This window comes from Amblyomma mixtum, chromosome 3 (assembly GCF_055824585.1).
Source record: "Amblyomma mixtum isolate Tamu chromosome 3, ASM5582458v1, whole genome shotgun sequence".
NCBI lineage: Eukaryota > Metazoa > Arthropoda > Arachnida > Ixodida > Ixodidae > Amblyomma > Amblyomma mixtum.
Genome location: NC_143014.1, coordinates 110226327 through 110236379, shown reverse-complemented (window position 1 = coordinate 110236379; position 10053 = coordinate 110226327).

The window sequence follows — 10053 nt, the reverse complement described above, 5'->3', positions numbered from 1 at the left end:
GTTTACAAGTAGCCTAACCTTGAGAGTGTTCATCAGCGCCACCCACGTTCATAAGCGGCGGACGTAGAACGTCCTGAGTAACCGCAGGTAGTGACGTAGAACGTCATCGAACGGAGAGGGCGGAAGCTGCGTGAGAACCCTCTTATGCTTCCTAGGGAGTCAAGGCTGCCAGAACCGAGGCCCTCGCTAAGCAATTAAGCAAACAAGGGAAGGGGAATGAGGGGCTCGTTATAAATATGAAAGAAGCCAACAGCCACAGAAACCAAGGGGCACAGGGGATTTTTTTTTAATTAATTTATTTATTTTGTGGTGTTGATCAATTTAGAATATTACTGAACATGTCATCGCTTAAAGCTAATTGATTAGAAAAGCAGAAGAAAAAACAACCACTTCCGCCGGTGGGATCCGAACCCACGACCTCCGAATTACGCGTCCGGTGCTCTACCTCTGAGCTACGGCGACGGCTGTCAAATCTTCTGCTTTCGGGGGTATTTATGTTTACAAGTAGCCTAACCTTGAGAGTGTTCATCAGCGCCACCCACGTTCATAAGCGGCGGACGTAGAACGTCCTGAGTAACCGCAGGTAGTGACGTAGAACGTCATCGAACGGAGAGGGTGGAAGCTGCGTGAGAACCCTCTTATGCTTCCTAGGGAGTCAAGGCTGCCAGAACCGAGGCCCTCGCTAAGCAATTAAGCAAACAAGGGAAGGGGAATGAGGGGCTCGTTATAAATATGAAAGAAGCCAACAGCCACAGAAACCAAGGGGCACAGGGAATTTTTTTTAATTAATTTATTTATTTTGTGGTGTTGATCAATTTAGAATATTACTGAACATGTCATCGCTTAAAGCTAATTGATTAGAAAAGCAGAAGAAAAAACAACCACTGCCGCCGGTGGGATCCGAACCCACGACCTCCGAATTAAGCGTCCGGTGCTCTACCTCTGAGCTACGGCGACGGCTGTCAAATCTTCTGCTTTCGGGGGTATTTATGTTTACAAGTAGCCTAACCTTGAGAGTGTTCATCAGCGCCACCCACGTTCATAAGCGGCGGACGTAGAACGTCCTGAGTAACCGCAGGTAGTGACGTAGAACGTCATCGAACGGAGAGGGTGGAAGCTGCGTGAGAACCCTCTTATGCTTCCTAGGGAGTCAAGGCTGCCAGAACCGAGGCCCTCGCTAAGCAATTAAGCAAACAAGGGAAGGGGAATGAGGGGCTCGTTATAAATATGAAAGAAGCCAACAGCCACAGAAACCAAGGGGCACAGGGGATTTTTTTTAATTAATTTATTTATTTTGTGGTGTTGATCAATTTAGAATATTACTGAACATGTCATCGCTTAAAGCTAATTGATTAGAAAAGCAGAAGAAAAAACAACCACTGCCGCCGGTGGGATCCGAACCCACGACCTCCGAATTACGCGTCCGGTGCTCTACCTCTGAGCTACGGCGACGGCTGTCAAATCTGCTTTCGGGGGTATTTATGTTTACAAGTAGCCTAACCTTGAGAGTGTTCATCAGCGCCACCCACGTTCATAAGCGGCGGACGTAGAACGTCCTGAGTAACCGCAGGTAGTGACGTAGAACGTCATCGAACGGAGAGGGTGGAAGCTGCGTGAGAACCCTCTTATGCTTCCTAGGGAGTCAAGGCTGCCAGAACCGAGGCCCTCGCTAAGCAATTAAGCAAACAAGGGAAGGGGAATGAGGGGCTCGTTATAAATATGAAAGAAGCCAACAGCCACAGAAACCAAGGGGCACAGGGGATTTTTTTTAATTAATTTATTTATTTGTGGTGTTGATCAATTTAGAATATTACTGAACATGTCATCGCTTAAAGCTAATTGATTAGAAAAGCAGAAGAAAAAACAACCACTGCCGCCGGTGGGATCCGAACCCACGACCTCCGAATTACGCGTCCGGTGCTCTACCTCTGAGCTACGGCGACGGCTGTCAAATCTTCTGCTTTCGGGGGTATTTATGTTTACAAGTAGCCTAACCTTGAGAGTGTTCATCAGCGCCACCCACGTTCATAAGCGGCGGACGTAGAACGTCCTGAGTAACCGCAGGTAGTGATGTAGAACGTCATCGAACGGAGAGGGTGGAAGCTGCGTGAGAACCCTCTTATGCTTCCTAGGGAGTCAAGGCTGCCAGAACCGAGGCCCTCGCTAAGCAATTAAGCAAACAAGGGAAGGGGAATGAGGGGCTCGTTATAAATATGAAAGAAGCCAACAGCCACAGAAACCAAGGGGCACGAAGATCGCTCGCAGCGGCAGCAAGTCCACTGTTCACAGATACACGAGGCCGTAGGTGGTCTCAAAAAACAGATGCTATAGGAACGGCAACCTCGCACGCAGCCCGGTCAACAGGAGTCACATTTCTCCAGAGGTAGCTCAGAGGTAGAGCACCGGACGCGTAATTCGGAGGTCGTGGGTTCGGATCCCACCGGCGGCAGTGGTTGTTTTTTCTTCTGCTTTTCTAATCAATTAGCTTTAAGCGATGACATGTTCAGTAATATTCTAAATTGATCAACACCACAAAATAAATAAATTAATTTTAAAAAAAATCCCCTGTGCCCCTTGGTTTCTGTGGCTGTTGGCTTCTTTCATATTTATAACGAGCCCCTCATTCCCCTTCCCTTGTTTGCTTAATTGCTTAGCGAGGGCCTCGGTTCTGGCAGCCTTGACTCCCTAGGAAGCATAAGAGGGTTCTCACGCAGCTTCCACCCTCTCCGTTCGATGACGTTCTACGTCACTACCTGCGGTTACTCAGGACGTTCTACGTCCACCGCTTATGAACGTGGGTGGCGCTGATGAACACTCTCAAGGTTAGGCTACTTGTAAACATAAATACCCCCGAAAGCAGAAGATTTGACAGCCGTCGCCGTAGCTCAGAGGTAGAGCACCGGACGCGTAATTCGGAGGTCGTGGGTTCGGATCCCACCGGCGGCAGTGGTTGTTTTTTCTTCTGCTTTTCTAATCAATTAGCTTTAAGCGATGACATGTTCAGTAATATTCTAAATTGATCAACACCACAAAATAAATAAATTAATTAAAAAAAAATCCCCTGTGCCCCTTGGTTTCTGTGGCTGTTGGCTTTCATATTTATAACGAGCCCCTCATTCCCCTTCCCTTGTTTGCTTAATTGCTTAGCGAGGGCCTCGGTTCTGGCAGCCTTGACTCCCTAGGAAGCATAAGAGGGTTCTCACGCAGCTTCCACCCTCTCCGTTCGATGACGTTCTACGTCACTACCTGCGGTTACTCAGGACGTTCTACGTCCGCCGCTTATGAACGTGGGTGGCGCTGATGAACACTCTCAAGGTTAGGCTACTTGTAAACATAAATACCCCCGAAAGCAGAAGATTTGACAGCCGTCGCCGTAGCTCAGAGGTAGAGCACCGGACGCGTAATTCGGAGGTCGTGGGTTCGGATCCCACCGGCGGCAGTGGTTGTTTTTCTTCTGCTTTTCTAATCAATTAGCTTTAAGCGATGACATGTTCAGTAATATTCTAAATTGATCAACACCACAAAATAAATAAATTAATTAAAAAAAAATCCCCTGTGCCCCTTGGTTTCTGTGGCTGTTGGCTTCTTTCGTATTTATAACGAGCCCCTCATTCCCCTTCCCTTGTTTGCTTAATTGCTTAGCGAGGGCCTCGGTTCTGGCAGCCTTGACTCCCTAGGAAGCATAAGAGGGTTCTCACGCAGCTTCCACCCTCTCCATTCGATGACGTTCTACGTCACTACCTGCGGTTACTCAGGACGTTCTACGTCCGCCGCTTATGAACGTGGGTGGCGCTGATGAACACTCTCAAGGTTAGGCTACTTGTAAACATAAATACCCCCGAAAGCAGAAGATTTGACAGCCGTCGCCGTAGCTCAGAGGTAGAGCACCGGACGCGTAATTCGGAGGTCGTGGGTTCGGATCCCACCGGCGGCAGTGGTTGTTTTTTCTTCTGCTTTTCTAATCAATTAGCTTTAAGCGATGACATGTTCAGTAATATTCTAAATTGATCAACACCACAAAATAAATAAATTAATTAAAAAAAAATCCCCTGTGCCCCTTGGTTTCTGTGGCTGTTGGCTTCTTTCATATTTATAACGAGCCCCTCATTCCCCTTCCCTTGTTTGCTTAATTGCTTAGCGAGGGCCTCGGTTCTGGCAGCCTTGACTCCCTAGGAAGCATAAGAGGGTTCTCACGCAGCTTCCACCCTCTCCGTTCGATGACGTTCTACGTCACTACCTGCGGTTACTCAGGACGTTCTACGTCCGCCGCTTATGAACGTGGGTGGCGCTGATGAACACTCTCAAGGTTAGGCTACTTGTAAACATAAATACCCCCGAAAGCAGAAGATTTGACAGCCGTCGCCGTAGCTCAGAGGTAGAGCACCGGACGCGTAATTCGGAGGTCGTGGGTTCGGATCCCACCGGCGGCAGTGGTTGTTTTTTCTTCTGCTTTTCTAATCAATTAGCTTTAAGCGATGACATGTTCAGTAATATTCTAAATTGATCAACACCACAAAATAAATAAATTAATTAAAAAAAAATCCCCTGTGCCCCTTGGTTTCTGTGGCTGTTGGCTTCTTTCATATTTATAACGAGCCCCTCATTCCCCTTCCCTTGTTTGCTTAATTGCTTAGCGAGGGCCTCGGTTCTGGCAGCCTTGACTCCCTAGGAAGCATAAGAGGGTTCTCACGCAGCTTCCACCCTCTCCGTTCGATGACGTTCTACGTCACTACCTGCGGTTACTCAGGACGTTCTACGTCCGCCGCTTATGAACGTGGGTGGCGCTGATGAACACTCTCAAGGTTAGGCTACTTGTAAACATAAATACCCCCGAAAGCAGAAGATTTGACAGCCGTCGCCGTAGCTCAGAGGTAGAGCACCGGACGCGTAATTCGGAGGTCGTGGGTTCGGATCCCACCGGCGGCAGTGGTTGTTTTTTCTTCTGCTTTTCTAATCAATTAGCTTTAAGCGATGACATGTTCAGTAATATTCTAAATTGATCAACACCACAAAATAAATAAATTAATTAAAAAAAAATCCCCTGTGCCCCTTGGTTTCTGTGGCTGTTGGCTTCTTTCATATTTATAACGAGCCCCTCATTCCCCTTCCCTTGTTTGCTTAATTGCTTAGCGAGGGCCTCGGTTCTGGCAGCCTTGACTCCATAGGAAGCATAAGAGGGTTCTCACGCAGCTTCCACCCTCTCCGTTCGATGACGTTCTACGTCACTACCTGCGGTTACTCAGGACGTTCTACGTCCGCCGCTTATGAACGTGGGTGGCGCTGATGAACACTCTCAAGGTTAGGCTACTTGTAAACATAAATACCCCCGAAAGCAGAAGATTTGACAGCCGTCGCCGTAGCTCAGAGGTAGAGCACCGGACGCGTAATTCGGAGGTCGTGGGTTCGGATCCCACCGGCGGCAGTGGTTGTTTTTTCTTCTGCTTTTCTAATCAATTAGCTTTAAGCGATGACATGTTCAGTAATATTCTAAATTGATCAACACCACAAAATAAATAAATTAATTAAAAAAAAATCCCCTGTGCCCCTTGGTTTCTGTGGCTGTTGGCTTCTTTCATATTTATAACGAGCCCCTCATTCCCCTTCCCTTGTTTGCAAGATTCAGATTGTACTCCGTATCAAGGCTTCTTCATAGTATACGCTAGAAACTCGTAGTTCATGCCCCAACTGAACGCTAGCGTACCTATTCTTGGGCTGCCCTTTAACCTAATTAAAACAAAGTTTATTATGTACGTCTTGCGTGTGTGTTCTTCCTCCTGCGACCTTTGCATGCGCTGCACATGGACGTACGAAGATCGCTCGCAGCGGCAGCAAGTCCACTGTTCACAGATACACGAGGCCGTAGGTGGTCTCAAAAAACAGATGCTATAGGAACGGCAACCTCGCACGCAGCCCGGTCAACAGGAGTCACATTTCTCCAGGGCTAAACTTTCCTCGCAGCAACGCAGTGTTCGCTGAACCCGTTTTGTTGTTTCTTTGTTAAGGCAAGAATCACCCTCCAAATGTAAGACAGTTATGTTTCAGAGGTGTAAATTTCTCGTTATTCGTTTTCTGTCCCGGCAGCTCACAAGGGGAACCTTTTGCCGCCTGATATTATTCGCACTCAATCCACTGATGCCTTTTTACCACGGTTTGCTAGTTTGAAATGCTTTCAGCAAAGTTTTTCAGCAACAACGTAACTACCTGCAGTAATGCCTGCAAATGCGAATTAGGTAACTCAGTAATTATAATTATTGGTTATGATTAATTAAAGTATGATAGCTTGCACACTGCAGTAGAGGCGCTTGATGCGACCGCGTTTACAGTTCGAATAAAGTAATCTTGCAGTTGCATTTCTAGTTCCTGTGATGTTTTTCAAAATATTTCCATCGTACGTTTTTGGGCATTGTATTATTTTGTTCCAATAGATTTTCACTATCAGTGTTCGAACTGCATTTGCACTTTAGAACTTGGCTTTCCTTTCTTTATTGAATTTTTCTACTCGTTTGTGAACATTTCGCGTTTGCTGATTCAAATTCTTCCGTGTGCTATGTCATTACAGGCAAATAAAATAGAAGTGAACAGTTACTGCTGCAAGAAAATGTGTAAAGTAGTGATTTATTTACAAAGTGAAAATACTGAGAGTAATTTCAAGTTCTACTGCTTAAATAAGACGATCCTCACGTCATGTCATCGTTTTTGCAAAAAAGAGTAGCACCTTTCATAAATGCCGACTGTAGTGCGTGTGCAAATAGCTCAGCGTACATAAGCTTGAAAAAACGTGTGTTTTCACTGGAACAGCGAACGTTTCATTCTGCCCCGATAATATATCGCCGTGACGAGACTTACAGCGGTGTAGCCGCTGCAAGATCCCCAGGAAGTCAACGAGGCTACGTGCTGGGCTCGCCGAAGGGGCCTCACCTAGCACAGGATGTCGCGTACTCTGCTGGCTGCAGCGCGCAACGACTCCCCGTCGAGCGAAGCGGGCCCCGCACGGCGAAGGAGAGGGCCGGAGGTGTACTCTGGCAGGCTGCATTCGTGCACGCGTAATGGGAAACCGCGAAAAGACAAAGCGCACCGCGCGCGGTCTGTCGCGTCGCGACATCCCCGTGCTCCGGCACACTGAAAGGGGAGCGCGGGAAAGGGGAGCGCAAGATGGCCGCTCTCTCCGGCGACCACGGGGGTACAAGAGTACGAGGTGTGGAAGGTAACGCTGTCGCTCTCGTGCAGCATGAATAGACAAAAGTTCTGCTCCTTTTTTTTTCCCCTATGTTTGAAAGAGTGACGAACCAGAGCACAGCCCGCTCGAGTGAACCTAAGCCTTAATTCCATCACTGAAACGCTCACTTGGTGGGACAGCTGCGCACAGGCACCGCCTTCTACTGTACGCCCGAGGCGAGCGCCCCTGTGCCTGGCAGAGCTGCGACGCCTGTACTGAACGACGAATATGCTGGGGCACTGAATAGTTCCTGCCACAAGTATGTCAAAAAGTCTTCTTTGACTGAGACTGTGAGCATCTTCAGTTCTTGCGCTCCCTGTAGCTATGTTTAAAATGCCTCTTCCTCCGAGTTCAGGGATGATTTCTTTATTTAAGGAATGTACCACGGCCATTGTTAACACGAACGCCGAATTACTGGTTTTGTTTCGCGCAGGTCGTCCTGATAATAACCGGCAACATACACACCAGACCCCGTGATGAACGCTGATGCTTGCTGTCGTCGCTGATTCGCATACAAACCTTTCTCCATTATTCGAATGAAATGAGCACTAACTCAGTCTAGGACGACCATAACTTAGAAATATGACTGTCGAGAGACTAGTCGCTTGAGGACAACCAGCGCAACTCCCTAACTCGAGAAACTTTCCGTACGAAATGCTATGGTTAGTGTTGAAAAAAAACAAAAAAACTAAGAGCACTGTCACGTAACGAAAATACCAAGCAATTGCTAAAGTCGTCTTGTCAATGGCGTCTGTAAGTGCAGCCGCGACAGGAGTCATCAGATGCTGTTCTTGTCACGAAGCTTCCTCTGCGCTTGCGCAACAGCTCGCAAGTTAGGCAGTACAGTGACAGATAATAGGTCGAGATGAAGGAGAAACCTCGCCCGCACCGATAATGTATCGCGGGTGGAAGTACAGTGGCAATAAAATTCAACTTGCCTGATTTTTTGTTTCGGCCGTAAAAGACCGACAAGCTTTTGCTGGCGCGATAAAGGAACCAAACAGCTCGCTGGGCTCGTGATTTTGTTCAGCCTTCTAGGAAGAAAACACTGCACTAGAACGCTTTAATCTGACTAGGTTAAGCCTAAAGTGACCACCTTCAAATCGCATACGTGGGGGTTTTCCGAAGACGGCATCGCGTCCGGAATGGAATCTGTTTGAGCACGCCTGCTGCTAGACGCATCACAGCCTTTTCGTATCTGCGAAAAAAAAAAAAAAAAAGGTGTTGAAGAACGTTTACTTCTCCATCTTCGTGGATAAATAGTGCTTTATTTCTCAACAGATGTATACAGTAAACAGCCCGCTGCTGACAGAGTCGTCAACGTGACACTGCACAAGTTCAGCCCGTTACCTCTAATGCCAAGACGCAATCAGTGCAAAATCACCCGAGTCAAGGCTAAGTGGCATAATACTAACGAGCATATCTGTCTCATTCTAAGGCGGATGGTTTCTTGGTACTCACAAAGTGAACGGGGGAGGGGGAAAACCTCACGGCTCTTGCCAACGTTTCGACAAGAGGACTTAGCTTTCACTGACAGTCACACACAAGTACAAGGGGGACTAAATATTTCTATAAAATTAAATAACACGTAAATATTAAAATACTGTCTTTAAATAAATAAGCCGTTAAAAAAGTAGTCAAAGATATAACAAAAATAGCCTTTGTAAAAGTAGCCGGGCAAACAGTGGCCGTTGTTGTAACAGTCAAAGCGGACAAAGTGTCGTTGTACTATATATAGGTAAAAAACGTCATTTTTTGTCAATTAATAAACGTCGTGAGTTGGCGTTGCTAGCGCAACAGCCCGGTCAAAACACTTCGGTAACGTCGTATAGTGTTGTACAGAATAGTAAATAAAGTATATAACATTCAAGGTTACGGTTGCGAGAAAACGGTCACCCCGAGCGACAGTAGTATACATAAGTCATTTGGTTCCTCCGACGCTGCATACGCAGATCGTCGTCTTCGTCAAGTGGTGGCGCATAAAAAGAACGTCCTCCACCGGCGGTCGTGTCCGCCCAGGGTTCGTCATGTGCACGTTGAAGCCGGTAGCGTAGCCTCTGAGTCAACCTGAAAAGGGACAACAGAAGGGGACGCAGTCAGTACGACGGTCCGGGCAACATGCAGCTTACCCGTGGTACGAATAGAATGCTCACTGGGCTCTGCCACCTCGAACGCTGAGCTGATTTAATAGGTTACATTCTCTCAAAACTACGCCCTCCGGCGCAAGCGCGAAGGATGTCTGCAAGAGTCTTAGTTTTTTGCTTTTATTATGAGAAAGAGAAGGGAAGGGGGAGAGAGCAGCGCGGTCATATGTTTAGGGGAATCCCCGAAGGTGGAGTAGATTTGTGATAAGGGAGTAATTACTCATTGACATCCACCCAAGCGCAGCCATACGGATACAAAGGAACGCTTTCTCAGAAACTTCGCAGTTAAAGAAAAATTCGTCCAAGTCCGGGGTTCGAACCCGGAACCACCGCTTCACCGGAGCAGTCGCTCTACCAATTGAGCTAACCGGGACGGCAAGCTTACGGTCGGGCGAGAGCGAATTGATCAATAACTCGAAGTGGGAACATAGTTGGTCATATGTTCTGCGTGGTGCAGAAGCTACCAAGAAATGTCACGTACTGCGCTACATGTCCAGCGCGAGTGTGGCCTTCTCGGCGGTTTTGACTGACCACTGGTTGCGACACACTTGGAGAATGGTTCGGTTTTTGGTTCGTGGGGTTTAACATCTCAAAGCGACTCCGGCTATGAGGGAGGCCGTAATGGAGGGCTCTGGATACGTCGCACAACACGGGCCTCAAGAATTTTGCCTCCATCGAAATGCGACCGCGCGC